This window comes from Mustelus asterias, chromosome 14 (assembly GCF_964213995.1).
Source record: "Mustelus asterias chromosome 14, sMusAst1.hap1.1, whole genome shotgun sequence".
Taxonomy (NCBI): domain Eukaryota; kingdom Metazoa; phylum Chordata; class Chondrichthyes; order Carcharhiniformes; family Triakidae; genus Mustelus; species Mustelus asterias.
Window position 1 is genome coordinate 13347947 of NC_135814.1, and position 14461 is coordinate 13362407.

Here is a 14461-nt window from a genome sequence, read left to right on the forward strand (position 1 = left end):
TTTCTGTGGTGCATCTGTAAAAATTGTTGAGAGTCAATGCAGGCATGCCGAATTTCCTGAGTCTCCAGAGAAAGTAGAGGCGTTGGTGCGCTTTCTTAACTATAGCGTTAGTGTGGAAGGGACCAGGACAGATTGTTGGTGATCTGGACACCTTGAAACTTGAAGCTCTCGACTGGAGAGGCAGCCATGATTATGCGCTCATATATCTGGTATTGTGCCCAACCTCACAACTTTAGAGATGAAATGATTACCACCAAAGCAAAACTAACACTAGTTTATGTTAATCTTATTCCCTACTAAACTTAGTTCACAGCTTTCAGTCCAATTCCTGCATCTGTTTGTGTGGTATTTGCTACCAGTTTGAGAGATCATGAGTAGATGTGATCTCATACCTTTTCCAACACTGAACAAAGCAGTATATAAGGTTAATTGATCACTTGTACAGCCTCCTATTGCAGAAAGCTTGGTGCCAAGGATATGTTTTCCTTGATCGGCTTACCTCCAGAGTGAAATTTTACATTAGACATGCAGAAAATGTACTCACATCGTCAAATGCATCATACGGCAAAACAGTAATGATATGTATTTCTGCATATGTCCATCAGATGGAGCTGGTCATGATTCTAATGTTGGTATTTGGAACATTCTTGACTGAATTGAACAGATTAGAGACATTTTAAATAAACAATGTGATTCCAACCCCATGGTGAAATGCCCCCAAAATATTACTGAGAATTTGATTTGATTTGATTTATTATTGTCACATGTATTAACATACAGTGAAAAGTATTGTTTCTTGTGCGCTATACAGACAAAACATACCGTTCATAGAGAAGGAAATGAGAGAGTGCAGAATGTAGTGTAACAGTCATAGCTAGGGTGTAGAGAAAGATCAACTTAATGCAAGGTCCATCCAAAACTCTGACACTAGCAGGGAAGAAGCTGTTCTTGAGTCGGTTGGTACGTGACCTCAGACTTTTGTATCTTTTTCCTGTAGGAAGAAGGTGGAAGAGAGAATGTCCCGGGTGCGTGGGACCCTTAATTATGCTGGCTGCTTTGCCGAGGCAGCAGGAAGTGAAGACAGAATCAATGGATGGGAGGCTGGTTTGCGTGATGGATTGGGCTACGTTCACGACCTTTTGTAGATCCTTGCGATCTTGGGCAGAGCAGGAGCCAAACCAAGCTGTGATACAACCAGAACGAATGCTTTCTATGTTGCATCTGTAAAAGCTGGTGAGAGTCGTAGCTGACATGCCAAATTTCCTTAGTCTTCTGAGAAAGTAGAGGCGTTGATGGGGTTTCTTAACTATAGTGTCAGCATGGGGGGACCAGGACAGGTTTTGTTGATCTGGACACCTAAAAACTTGAAGCTCTTGACCCTTTTTACTTCATCCCCGTTGATGTAGACAGGGGCATGTTCTCCTTTATGCTTCCTGAACTTGATGACAATCTCCTTTGTTTTGTTGACATTGAGGGAGAGATTATTGTTGCCACACCAGCTCATCAGATTCTCTATCTCATTCCTGTACTCTGTCTCATCATTATTTGAGATCAGACAGACTACGGTGGTGTCATCAGCAAACTTGAAAATTGAGTTGGAGGGGAATTTGGCTGCACAATCATAGGTGTATATGGAGTATAGGAGGGGGCTGAGAACACAGCCTTGCGGGGCACCAGTGTTGAGGATGATCATGGGGCAGGTTTTGTTCCCTATCCTTACTGATTGTGGTCTGTGAGTTAGGAAGTTCAAGATCCAGTTGCAGAGGAAGGAACTAGGTTATATCCAGGAGAAGTGGGTGGGAAGATACCGACGAGGTTTAGAGCCAGCACAGAATGCACTGAACCACTCACCTGGTATTCTCCGGCCCCGCTCCGCTATAATGTGCTCTGTGCCAGTGCGACGCAGCCGCAATATCGCCGTCCATGTTTTCTTCAAAACTGTCCAACCACAGTTTTCATCACCGAAGCCAACCTCGTAATCAACCTCTCCACAAAAGAAAGGAGACTGGCAATTGATGAGCATTCTCAGTTTTGGTGGGTTAAACATAGAAGCATAGGAAATAGATGCAGCAGGAGGCCCATTCAGACCTTCGAGCCTGTACCACTATTCAATATGATCATGGCTGATCGTGCACTTTCAGTATCCCACTCCCACTTTCTCTCCACACCTCTTGGTCCCTTTAGCCACAAGGGCCATGTCCAGCTCCCTCTTGAACATATCTAATGAACTGGCCCCAACAGCTTTCTGTGGTAGAGAATTCCACAGGTTCACAGCTCTCTGAGTGAAGAAGTTCTTCCTCATCTCAGTCCTGAATGGCTTACCCCTTACTCTTAGACTGTGACCCCTAGTTCTGGACTTCCCCAACTTCAGGAACATTCTTCCTGCATTCAGCCTGTCCAGTCCCATCAGGATTTTATATGTTTCTATGAGATCCCCTCTCATTCTTCTAAATTCCAGTGAGTACAATCCCAGTCGATTCAGTCTCCCTTCATATGCCAAGGATAATGGTTTGAATGGGATGCATGTTTTGTGCTTTCTCTTTCTGAACTGTTCTGGCAAATTCATAATGCTTGTATTTCCCTGACAGTGGCCCTGTCCCTGTAATTATTTAGCTGAATAATTTGAAATCTCTGTTTATACCTCACTTGTTAATGCCCCTTTGTCTAAGCTGTCAAACTTGAATTGAATGCAGTCAGATTGTAAAACAAAAATGAAACAATGCTTAAAGATTCTGAAACCTGAACAATGAATTACTTTTCACAATATTTGAGACAAAATAATTCAGTTGCTTCATTATTTCTTCAATGGAGGAGAATTCAACTCTGTGGTGGCCATTTTGACCTCCACTGAGAGGCAAACATCGGGCAAGGGCCAATCCACCTCCTGTTTTATGCTTCAACCAACTTTCTTTCTCATTGAAGTCACAGAATTAAACCTGGAAAGAAACGTGAGTATCAATAATAGTGACCATGAAACCAATAGATTGATGCAAAAACCCATCTGGTTCACTAATGCCACTTAGGGGAAGGAGATCTGTCATCCTTGCCTGCTCTGGGCTATATGTGACTCTGGACCCATTGTACTGTGGCTGGTGCTTAAGTGTCCTCTGAAATGGTGTAACCACGGTATAGTCACTCAGTTAGATTCAAGAAGGCGGCTCACCATAATTTTCTCAGGGTGAGTTCGGTTGGGCTAAAAGTGCTGGACAAACCAGTGTTGTCCACATCCTGTGAATGAGCAAAAGCATAGGGCGAAATTTTCCCATCCCGCTCTCCATGGGAATCGTAGCGGGCGGGACAGGACCATGCAAAGGTCTGTTGACCTTGGGTGGGATATTCCAGTCTCGGGACGAGCGTGGTTGGAAAATCCCGCCGACAAGCTGCAAAGTGCTGAATAGTTTCCACTCTTCTTTCCTGAAAGTTCCTCCATCTGCTGTGTTCTTCAAGCCCCTTCCCCACTTTACCAAGTGCCCGTCCTTCAACTTACTCCAGGACGATCTCTATCTTAGTGCCTCTCCTCCTGTACTTGGCTCAGAGTTGCACTTGGTACTGAGCTGAAGCAGTCAGGAGACTAAATTACAGGATAACCTGCACAATGTCCTTTTGCATGTCCTGCTCTTCTTTAGCCTTTTCAGTTTAATATGATAATATTTAGCAATTTACAATATTTATAATATTTAGCAATGGGCAGCACGATGGCATGGTGGTTAGCACTGCGCCAGGGACCTGGTTCAGACCAGGAAGGGATGGCAGATTTCCTCCCCTGAAAGGCATTAGTGTAGCAGATGGGATTTATCAATAATCCAGTAGTTTTGCAACCATTATTAATGAAGCTGGCATTTCTTTCACACTTATTAATTGAACTTAAATTTCACTAGCTGCCAGGGTGGGATTTGAACTCGTGCCTGCAGTGAATTACTCATGCAGTGACAGCACAAACCTATCCGGGATGAATGTCACAGATGTCAGAGCAGCCTTCTCGAAAGTCAACCCGAAGAAAGTGACTGGCCTGGTTGGGGTACCCGGACGAGCATTCAGATCCTGCACGGACCAGCTGGCGGGGCATTCACAGACATCTTTAACCTCTCTTTGCACCAATCTGAGGTCTCTATCTGCTTCAAGAAGACGGCCATCATCCCATTTCCAAAGAAAAGCCAGGCCCCTAGTAATCCAGAGGCTCTCAATTCTCTGGATACACAAGTTCAAATCCCACCCTGGCACCTAGTGAAATTTGAAGTTCAATTAGTAAGTGTGAAAGAAATGCTAGTTTCATTAATAATAGTTGTCAAATTACTGGATTGCTGTTAGATTCCATCTGGTTCATGAGTGCTTTTAGAATCCTCATAGAATCCTCATAGAATCCCTACAGTGCAGAAGGAGGCCAGTCAGCCCATCGAGTCTGCACCGACCACAATCCCACCTGGGCCCTATCCCCATAATCCCACATATTTACCCCACTAATCTCTCTAACCTACACCTCCCAGGACACTAAGGGGCAATTTAACATGGCCAATGCACCAAAGCCACACATCTTTGGACTGTGGGAGCAAACCAGAGCACCTGGAGGAAACCCACGTAGACACGGTGAGAACGTGCAAGCTCCACGCCGACAGTGACCCAAGCCGGGAATCCACCCCAGGTCTCTGGAGCTGTGAGGCAGCAGTGCTAACCATCATGTCACGTGCCGCCCATTGCTAAATATTATAAATGTTGTAAATTGCTAAATATTATCGCCTTAATGACTATCGTCCGGTGACTGTGACATCCATCATTATGAAGTGCTTCGAAAGGTTAGTCATGGCACAAATCAATTCTGGCTTCCCAGATTGCCTGGATTCACAATAATTTGCTATCGCCACAACAGATCCACAGCAGATCCCATCTCCCTGACCCTGCACTCAGCCCTGGAACGCCTAGATAACAAAGACACCTATGTCAGACTCCTATTTATTGACTACAGCTCAGCCTTCAACACCATTATTTCTACAAAACTCATCTCCAAACTCCATGGCCTGGGGCTCGGCACTTCCCTTTTGGAACCTAGACTTCCTAATCCATTGACCGCAATCAGTAAGGGTAGACAACAACATCCCCTCCACGATCATCCTCAACACCGGTGCCCCCACAAGGCTGTATCCTCAGCCCCTTACTATATTCCTTGTACATCTACGACTGTGTGGCCAAATTTCCCTCCAACTCGAATTTTGAGTTTGCTGATGACACCACCGTAGTAGGTTGGATCTCAAACAATGAAGAGACGGAGTACACAGAGAGAGAATCTAGTAAATTGGTGTGATGACAATGATCTCTCCCTCAATGTCAACAAAACAAAGGAGATAGTCAACTTCAGGAAGCATATTGGAGGACATGCCCCAATCTACGTCAACGGGAAGAAGTAGAAATGGTCAAGAAGCTTCAAGTTTTTAGATGTTCAGATCACCAACAACCTGCCCTGGTCCCTCCATGCTGATGCTATAGTTAAGAAAGCCCACCAATGCCTCTACTTTGTCAGGAGGTTAAGGAAATTTGGCATGTCAGCTATGACTCTCACCAACTTTTACAGATGCACCATAGAATGCATCCTTTCTGGTTGTATCACTGCTTGGTATGTCTCCTGTTCTGTCCAAGACTACAAAAAAACTACAAAGAATGGAGAACGAAGCTCAGTCCATCACGCAAACCAGCCTCCCATCCATTGACTCTGTCTACATTTCCCACTTGGAAAAGCAATCAGCATAATCAAGGACCCCATGCACCCTGAACATACTCTCTTCCACCTTCTTCTGTCGGGAAAAAGATACAAAAGTTGGCGGCACGGTAGCACAGTGGTTAGCGCGGCTGCTTCACAGCTCCAGGGACCTGGGTTCGATTCCCGGCTTGGGTCACTGTCTGTGTGGAGTTTGCACATTCTCCTCGTGTCTGCGTGGGTTTCCTCCGGGTGCTCCGGTTTCCTCCCAGTCCAAAGATGTGCAGGTTAGGTTGATTGGCCATACTAAGAATTGACCCTTAGTGTCCTGAGATGTGTAGGTTAGAGGGATTAGCGGGTGGATATGGGGGTAGGGCCTGGGTGGGATTGTGGTCGGTGAAGACTCGATGGGCCAAATGGCCTCTTTCTGCACTGTAGGATTTCTATGATTTCTGAGGCCATGTATCAACCGACTCTAGAACAGCTTCTTCTCTGCTGCCATCAGATTTTTGAATGGACCTACTTCGTATTAAGTTGATCTTTCTCTACACCCTAGCTATGACTGTAACACTACATTCTGCACTCTCTTCCTTTCCTTTTCCATATATGGTACGCTTTGTCTGTATAGCACGCAAGAAACAATACTTTTAATACATGTGACAATAATAAATCAAATCAAATTGCTGTCATGCTCCCACCTCCAAATACTATGATTCATGAAGGAATAAACCAAATGTTGCTTTGACCACTCTTCCACTGGTCTCAGGAATGCCCCACCAATACTGCTGTATTGTAACACTTAGGCCAGGTCCACAACCTCTTCCAACTTCAAGCGCCACGGTGGCACAGTGTTTAGCACTGCTGCCTCACAATGCCATGGACCCAGGTTCGTATTCCTGGTTTGGGTCATTGTGCAGAGTTTGCATGCTCTCCCCATGTCTGTGTGGGTTTCCTCTGGTTTTCCCCCACAGTCCAAAAGACGTGCTGGTTAGATGCGTTGGCCATGCTGAATTCTCCCTCAGTGAACCTGAGCAGGTGCCAGAATGTGGCGACTGGGGCATTTTCACAGTAACTTCATTGCAGTGTTAATGTAAACTTACTTGTGACACGAATAAGTACATTTTAAAAACTTTCAACTTTACACATTATAATCCTCACTTAGAATGCCATAGTTTCCTCACCAAACATTTTGTGTAAATTTTGTATCCATATAATCAAGAGGGACAACCTTTTTGATTGGCAATGTTGATCTAATATTTTCTCCGAGTTTGTTGTCCGTTTGCGAAGCAGTAGTTTAGTAAAGTGATCACTATGTTTGTAAGGATTGAATATGCATCACTGTTATGTCATAACGTTTAGATTTCTTCTTAACTGGATACCAAATAGCACAAACTACCTTGTAGCCTGCTGTGCATTGATGAATTTATCCTCATTGACCTTTTCCCCAAGTCTAAACAGGCAGTTTTCAGTCAGTTTAACAATCTGTGTTTGTAGTCTAGTCTTTGTCATTAGGCTGATATTGTTCAGAAAGCGGATCTCCTCACTGATGTTGACTTCAATCCCAGTCTGCTGATGAAAAGGAGCTTTGGCTTGGCTTCCAGGAATAAGTGAGCAGATTCCACAAAAGAAGATTGTTGTTGATCTCTCTTTCTGGGTTAACCATTCAGTCTGCTGCTTGTTGTCATGGTAGAAGACATTGGGGATTGAAGTTGGTTGTAATTTTGAACAACTTTTTCTGAAAACAGATAAGGATCTGACAAAGATGTTCATAGATGCGCAGTTCATAGAATCCCTACTGTGCAGAAGAAGGCCATTCAGCCCATTGAGTCTGCACCGACCACAATCCCACACAGGCCCTATCCCCGTAACCCCACATATTTACTCTGCTAATCCCCTGACACTAGGGTCAATTTAGCGTGGCCAATCAACCTAACCTGCGCATTTTTGGACTGTGGTAGGAAACCGGAGCACCCGGAGAAAACCTACGCAGACACGGGGAGAATGTGCAAACTCCACACAGGCAGTGACCCAAGCCAGGATTTGAACCCGGTCCCTGGCGCTGTGAGGCAGCAGTGCTAACCACTGTGCCGTCCAAGATGGATTGGGTTCGTGAATACTTTTCAGATTTCCAATCAAGGGGTAAACATAACCATTTGGCAGTCCTGTGATGCAAATCAAAAAAGGAATAATGAATTTGTTCATCACCAATCTTTAAATTGTTAAAGATTTGCAAGTAAATATTCATCTACTCATTAAGAACATAAGAACATAAGAAATAGGAGCAGGAGTAGGCCATCTAGCCCCTCGAGCCTGCCCCGCCATTCAATAAGATCATGGCTGATCTGAAGTGGATCAGTTCCACTTACCCACCGATCCCCATAACCCCTAATTCCCTTACCGATCAGGAATCCATCTATCTGTGATTTAAACATATTCAACGAGGTAGCCTCCACCACTTCAGTGGGCAGAGAATTCCAGAGATTCACCACCCACTGAGAGAAGAAGTTCCTCCACAACTCTGTCCTAAACTGACCCCCCTTTATTTTGAGGCTGTGCCCTCTAGTTCTAGTTTCCTTTCTAAGTGGAAAGAATCTCTCCATCTCTACCCTATCCAGCCCCTTCATTATCTTATAGGTCTCTATAAGATCCCCCCTCAGCTTTCTAAATTCCAACGAATACAAACCCAATCTGCTCAGTCTCTCCTCATAGTCAACACCCCTCATCTCTGGTATCAACCTGGTGAACCTTCTCTGCACTCCCTCCAAGGCCAATATATCCTTCCGCAAATAAGGGGACCAATACTGCACACAGTATTCCAGCTGCGGCCTCACCAATGCCCTGTACAGATGCAGCAAGACATCTCTGCTTTTATATTCTATCCCCCTTGCGATATAGGCCATTTCATTAACACATTCTGCTACCTTGTGGCACAATGGCAGCACTGCTGCCTCACAGCGCCAGGGACCTGGGTTCTATTCTAGCCTCGGGCGACTGTCTGTGTGGAGTTTGCACGTTCTTCCTGTGTCTGCGTGTCCCACAGTCCAAAAAAGTGCAGGTTAGGTTGATTGGCCATGCTAAATTGACCCTGGTGTCAGGGGGATCAGCAGGGTAAATGTGTGGGGTTACAGGGATAGGGCCTGGATAGGATTGTGGTCGATGGGCCAAAAGGCCTCCTTCTGCACTGAAGGCATTCTATGGTTCTATTTTATCTTCTGACACTTATAGCACTCTTCATCTCTTATTGGCACCATTAACACTCCCCTTTGCCTGATTTCCATGACACCTTTGTCAATCACTCCTTTGCTCCGACCTACCCTTGTCCCATTCTGCCCCACCTCCTCCACCCACACCTCCTACTTTATAATTCATTGCACTGCTACCTCTCTTCAGTTCCGTGGGTCTTTTGGACTCGAAACATTAACTCTGTTTTTCCTCCACAGATGGAAGACCTGCTGAGTTCATCCAGCATTTTCTGTTTTTTCTTCAGCTATGCAAATCACTTTTGCAGTGTCAAATAAGTCCGATTAAAATTCTGATTTATTGACGGTCTAAAAAAAACAACTGTCTGCAAAATGTCGGCCCTCATGTATCTATGGTGAACCCCTGTCTGACAAACTGAGTTTGCAAAGCGTGCCTTGCAAATCCTGTCATATAAAATATTTCCACTGCGCACTCATTTTCTTTGACATGTTTTGCTACAATGTGCTGCTGAGATGCCATATCTTGTTTACAGTGTGGTCCAGGTTGTAGCACAGAATTATTACAAGCAGCATAATTTGCACAGAGGCAGTGACGCTGCGGTGAAGACACTAACAGGATTGGTAAAGGTGTTATTCATTGTGGAAACCTATGCATCCAATAGGCAAGATTTGAAAGTGAATTAACAACAATGCACAACTCAGATTAGTAACAGAATAGTCAAAAAGATAAACTGAGTACAATTTAAATGATCATATCATTTTGTAGGCTGCTCCATTAACCAAAGTGCTGTTACAATCAAGCACTGAAATGTAGCTACCGGTGTGAAAGATATACAGGTTTTTGGATTGAACTTTATTTATTAGCATCACAGGAAGCCCTACATTAACACTGCAATGAAGTTACTGTGAAAATCCCCTAGTCGCCACACTCTGGCGCCTGTTCGGGCACACTGCGGGAAAAGTTAGCATGGCCAATGCACCTAACCAGCACATCTTTCAGACTTGGGAGGAAACCAGAGCAAAGATGTGCGGGTTAGGTGGATTGGCTTGCTAAATTGCCCATTAGTATCAGAGGGATTAACAGGTTTAAGGTGCTGGGGGGTAGGTACAGAGGAGATGTCAGGGGTAAGTTTTTCACTCAGAGGGTGGTGGGTGAGTGGAATCGGCTGACGTCGGTGGTGGTGGAGGCAAACTCGTTGGGGTCTTTTAAGAGACTTCTGGATGAGTACATGGGATTTAATGGGATTGAGGGCTATAGATAGGCCTAGAGGTAGGGATATGATCAGCGCAACTTGTGGGCCGAAGGGCCTGTTTGTGCTGTGGCTTTCTATGTTCTATGTTCTAACAAGGTAAATATGTGGGGTTACGGGGATGGGTGGGATCATGGTTGGGTGCAGACTCGATGGGCCAAATGGCCTCCTTCTGCAATGTAGGGATTATATGATTCTATGATTCACTCAGAGGAAACCCACACAGACACAGGGAGAATGTGCAGATTCCGAAAAGACAGTGACCCCCAAGTCGGAAATTGAACTCAGGTCCCTGGCGCTGTGAGGCAGCAGTGCTAATCACTGTGCCACCGTGCTGTCAGTCATTACTAATTTTTAACCACATCCCACTGAAGTTATCCGAATGCGTTATGAAGAAAGGCCTCTGTGGTTTCAAAGTTTTGGAAAAAACAAATGGTTGGAAATGTTTGAACAACATGTCCATGACCTTTCACGGAGTTGTCTGGGAGAGATTTCAAGCAGAAGTGAAATGTTTCCCCAAACAAGGGAGGAGAGTTAGTCAATCAATGTTATTCTTGTACAATTCCCTGGGTGTGACCCCTGGGTATGGTTAACCGCCCTGGGAAAAGAGCTCACCCACTCATCTGGTCAGACGATGAAAATTACCTCAGAAAATTTTAAGGAGCTAATGGAGAATGTGGCAGCAAAAAAGAAAAGCTGTTAAAAATGATGATGGAAAGAAAACAGTTCCGAGTGGTTTTTTGATAGTCTGGACAGAAATCAGGTGGTTGAGCAGTCAACTGCCAGTGAGAAGGTTATGATTCAAGTCCCAGTGCTGCCTCTCACTTGAACTTAGCAGTCATGGTTGGGTGAGTATTGCTCATTCTTAGTCAGGTTGCGAGACAGATGTCAAGCGAAGTCAAGTATTCCTTCTTTGGGGAGGTTCCACAGGCATCATCAAGCTCGCCCTGTTGCCGCTGTGCTTTTGTTGGCTGGGAGTACACGAACATTGCTTGATGCCATGGGTCACTTTAGTGACTGATAGTCGTCAGACGCTGTTATTGAAGAACGATGTGTTGTGGCAGGCAGCCTAGGAAGAAAGGAAAAAAAAATTGGAAGACATATTTTTACTTTGTAATGATTTCGGAACTATCGAATAACACTTTCAGAGAGACCATTCTTCCTCCTGCCCCCCGCCCTCCCCAAAACACAGCTGACAGATTTTATATTTTTACACAGTAGCCCACTGACTAAAAAATATTGATCATTTGTAACATGGGGCAGCAGGATTTGTCATGGTCATGGATGTATTAAAACCAGCTTTAATGAAAGGAATTTTATCAGGCCTTTGAGGGAGGACTGGAGGTGGTGGGAGGGTGGTGGGGGAGGGTGGGCAGGGGGGCAGCATCAAATCATAGAATCCTACTGTGCAGAAGGTGGCCATTCAGCCCATCAAGTCTGCACCAACCACAATCCCATCCAGGCCCTATCCCATAACCCCGTGCATTTACCCTAGCTAGTTCCCCTGACACTAAGGGGCAATGAGGAAACTGGAGCACCCGGAGGAAACCCACGCAGACACAGGGAGAATAGGCAAACTCCACACAGATAGTGACCCAAGCCAGGAAATAAACCTGGGTCCCTGGCATTGTGAGGCAGCAGTGCTAACCACTGTGCCACCACGCCGTTAAATTTGGAGAAAAATGTGTCTGGGCACATATTGACTGAAGGGCCTTTTCTGTGCTGTAGACCTCTCTGACTCTATGATTCAATGACTCTCTCCGGATGCCCACAAGCAAACATGGCACAGTTTGCTTGTGATGCTCGCTGCAGGGTGCCCGCACTGGGGTGCTTTACCAAGGATGAACTGAGCCCGATATCAGAAACCCATCTGGTAGTGGCAGAAAGCCAACTGCAGTTGGTAATAAAGCAATTAACTGCAATCTTCCACCAACATTGCAACTTTCCCAGAATCGCATGGGCTGTGCACTGGGCAGAATCTTGCAGAGACGATGGGGATCGGGGCCAGAGAGCCAGCGAGACCCCTGCATCGTCTCCTCTTTTGGGGAGGGCCTGCTGCATCTTGTGCCACGCTCAGGGAGTGGAATCTTGCTGCCCCGCCCCCCCCTCACAGCTCCGCATTGAATTTGGTGGCAGGGAAGTGGGGGGTGGGGCGGGGGGGGGAGGTGTTGAATTGGGTGAGAGGGTGGAGGATGTAGACCCCGCCATGTTACTGCCTCCACCCCAGTTTGGCATTCCTTCCCAACCACCGGCTGAGGACCTTAAGTGAGCAACTAATATCCACAAAAGGCATCATCCTGCCTCCCCTGGCATTTACACAGCTACGGGCAGGTGGCTCACCATGCAAGGAGCATGACAAGCAAATCATGACATTGTGGGCATCCAAGGGTAGACATCGAGTCATGGAATCATAGAATCCTACAGTGCAGAAGGAGGCCATTCGGCCCATCGAGTCTGCACTGACCACAATTCCACCCAGACCAAGCCAGTCCCCTGGCACTGAGGGGCAATTTAGCATGGCCAATCCACCTAACTGGCACATCTTTGGACTGTGGGAGGAAACCGGAACACCTGGAGGAAACCCACGCAGACACTGGGAGAATGTGCAAACTCCACAGTGACCCAAGCCGGGATTTGAACCCAGGTCCCTGGGGCTGAGAGGCAGCAGTGCTAACCACTGTGCCACCGTGCTGCCCTAAAAGAGTCATAAAGCTATAGATGTCCACAACACAGATAGACCTTCAGCCCTTCATCTATGCCGGTCAAAAACAAGCCACCTAACTATTCCAATCCCATTTTCCAGCACTTGGTCCAAGTCTTGTATGCCTTGGCATTGCAAGTGTACATCTAAATACTTCTTCAATGTTATGAGGGTATCTGACTCCACCACGTTTTCAGGCGGTGAGTTCCAGACTCAAAGAACAAAGAAAACTACAGCACAGGAACAGGCCCTTCGGCCCTCCAAGCCTGCACTGATCATGCTGCCTGACTTAACTAAAACCCCCTACACTCCCACCATTCTCTGTGTGAAAAGGTTTTTCCTCACATCCCCTCTAAATCTCCCGCTCCTTACCTTATGTCTATGCCCCCTGGTCATTGATCTCCCCACCAAGGGGAAAAGTTTCTTCCCCTCTACTTTATCTATGCCCTTCATAATTTTATACATCTCAATCATGGCCCCCTGCAGTCTCCTCTGCTCCAAGGAAAACAAGTCTATCCAAGATAAAAGCAAATTATCGCAGATGCTGGAATCTGAACCAAAACCAGGAAATGCTGGAAAATCTCAGCAGATCTGATAACATCTGTGAAGAGTGATAAGAGCCAATGTTTTGAGTCTTATCTCTGACAAATAGTCATCCAAAGAGAATGTTAGTTTACCTTTGATGATAATTAAATCATGACATTGATAGTTCTACCATAAATAAGTATAATTTTGTTTCTAATAGAGGAAAAGACCACAAGAACATAAGAAATAGGAGTGCATGTGGGCCATTCAGCCCATCAAGTCTGCTCCGCCTTTCAATAAGATTATGACTGATCTCATAACCTCAACTCCACTTTCCCACCTTATTTCCATAACCCTTGATTCCCTTTCGATTTCACCCAAGTCTTGTTAATGTCACAGAAAGATGTTTAAGATATCCAGCAATAGTTAAATTAATATTTAGCTTAAATCCCTGAGTAAAAAGCTACTGAGTGTAGCTATGATACCTCAATTCCAATTAAGAGGAGAACAATCATCACAGTACTGCAAATGCTAACCTTTAGCTTCAGAGATGCTGGAGTAAGTGTAACAAACTAAAAACAAATCTCCTGCTTGGTTCAATATTTATCCCTTAAAAGAGTTAAACCAGCAGCTTGCATGTTGAGTCCTCATGCTGGACAAAATCTTTTGTTTTTCATCAACACCCTTCATTTTTCACCAACATTCTTCAATCAAACAGGGTACTGCGAGGTTCAGGCAGTGGTCACCTTCTTGCAACACTCAGTTTCCAGGATTAATTTAACCAGTTACTTAAGGTTATGCCTAAGGTTATCCTTTGTTAGATTGTAGTACTTTACAATTTACCAATGCCTTCCTGAGTTGATGTAAAGGCCTGTTCCTGTTTTTCAAGAACTACCTTGGTGTTACAGGATAGAATCTATTCCATACCTTTGGATGTTGTTCTCCATTAGCACCCAATTATGGCCAGGCATGTTTATAAACATTTAAACCCTTGTCAGCAGATGCATTCTCCTTGTCAATTTTAATCCCTACTTTTATAACTTCTGATTTATCGCTAAATTATGATCTTGTGTTGATAGCTGCATTACTTCCCACAGTA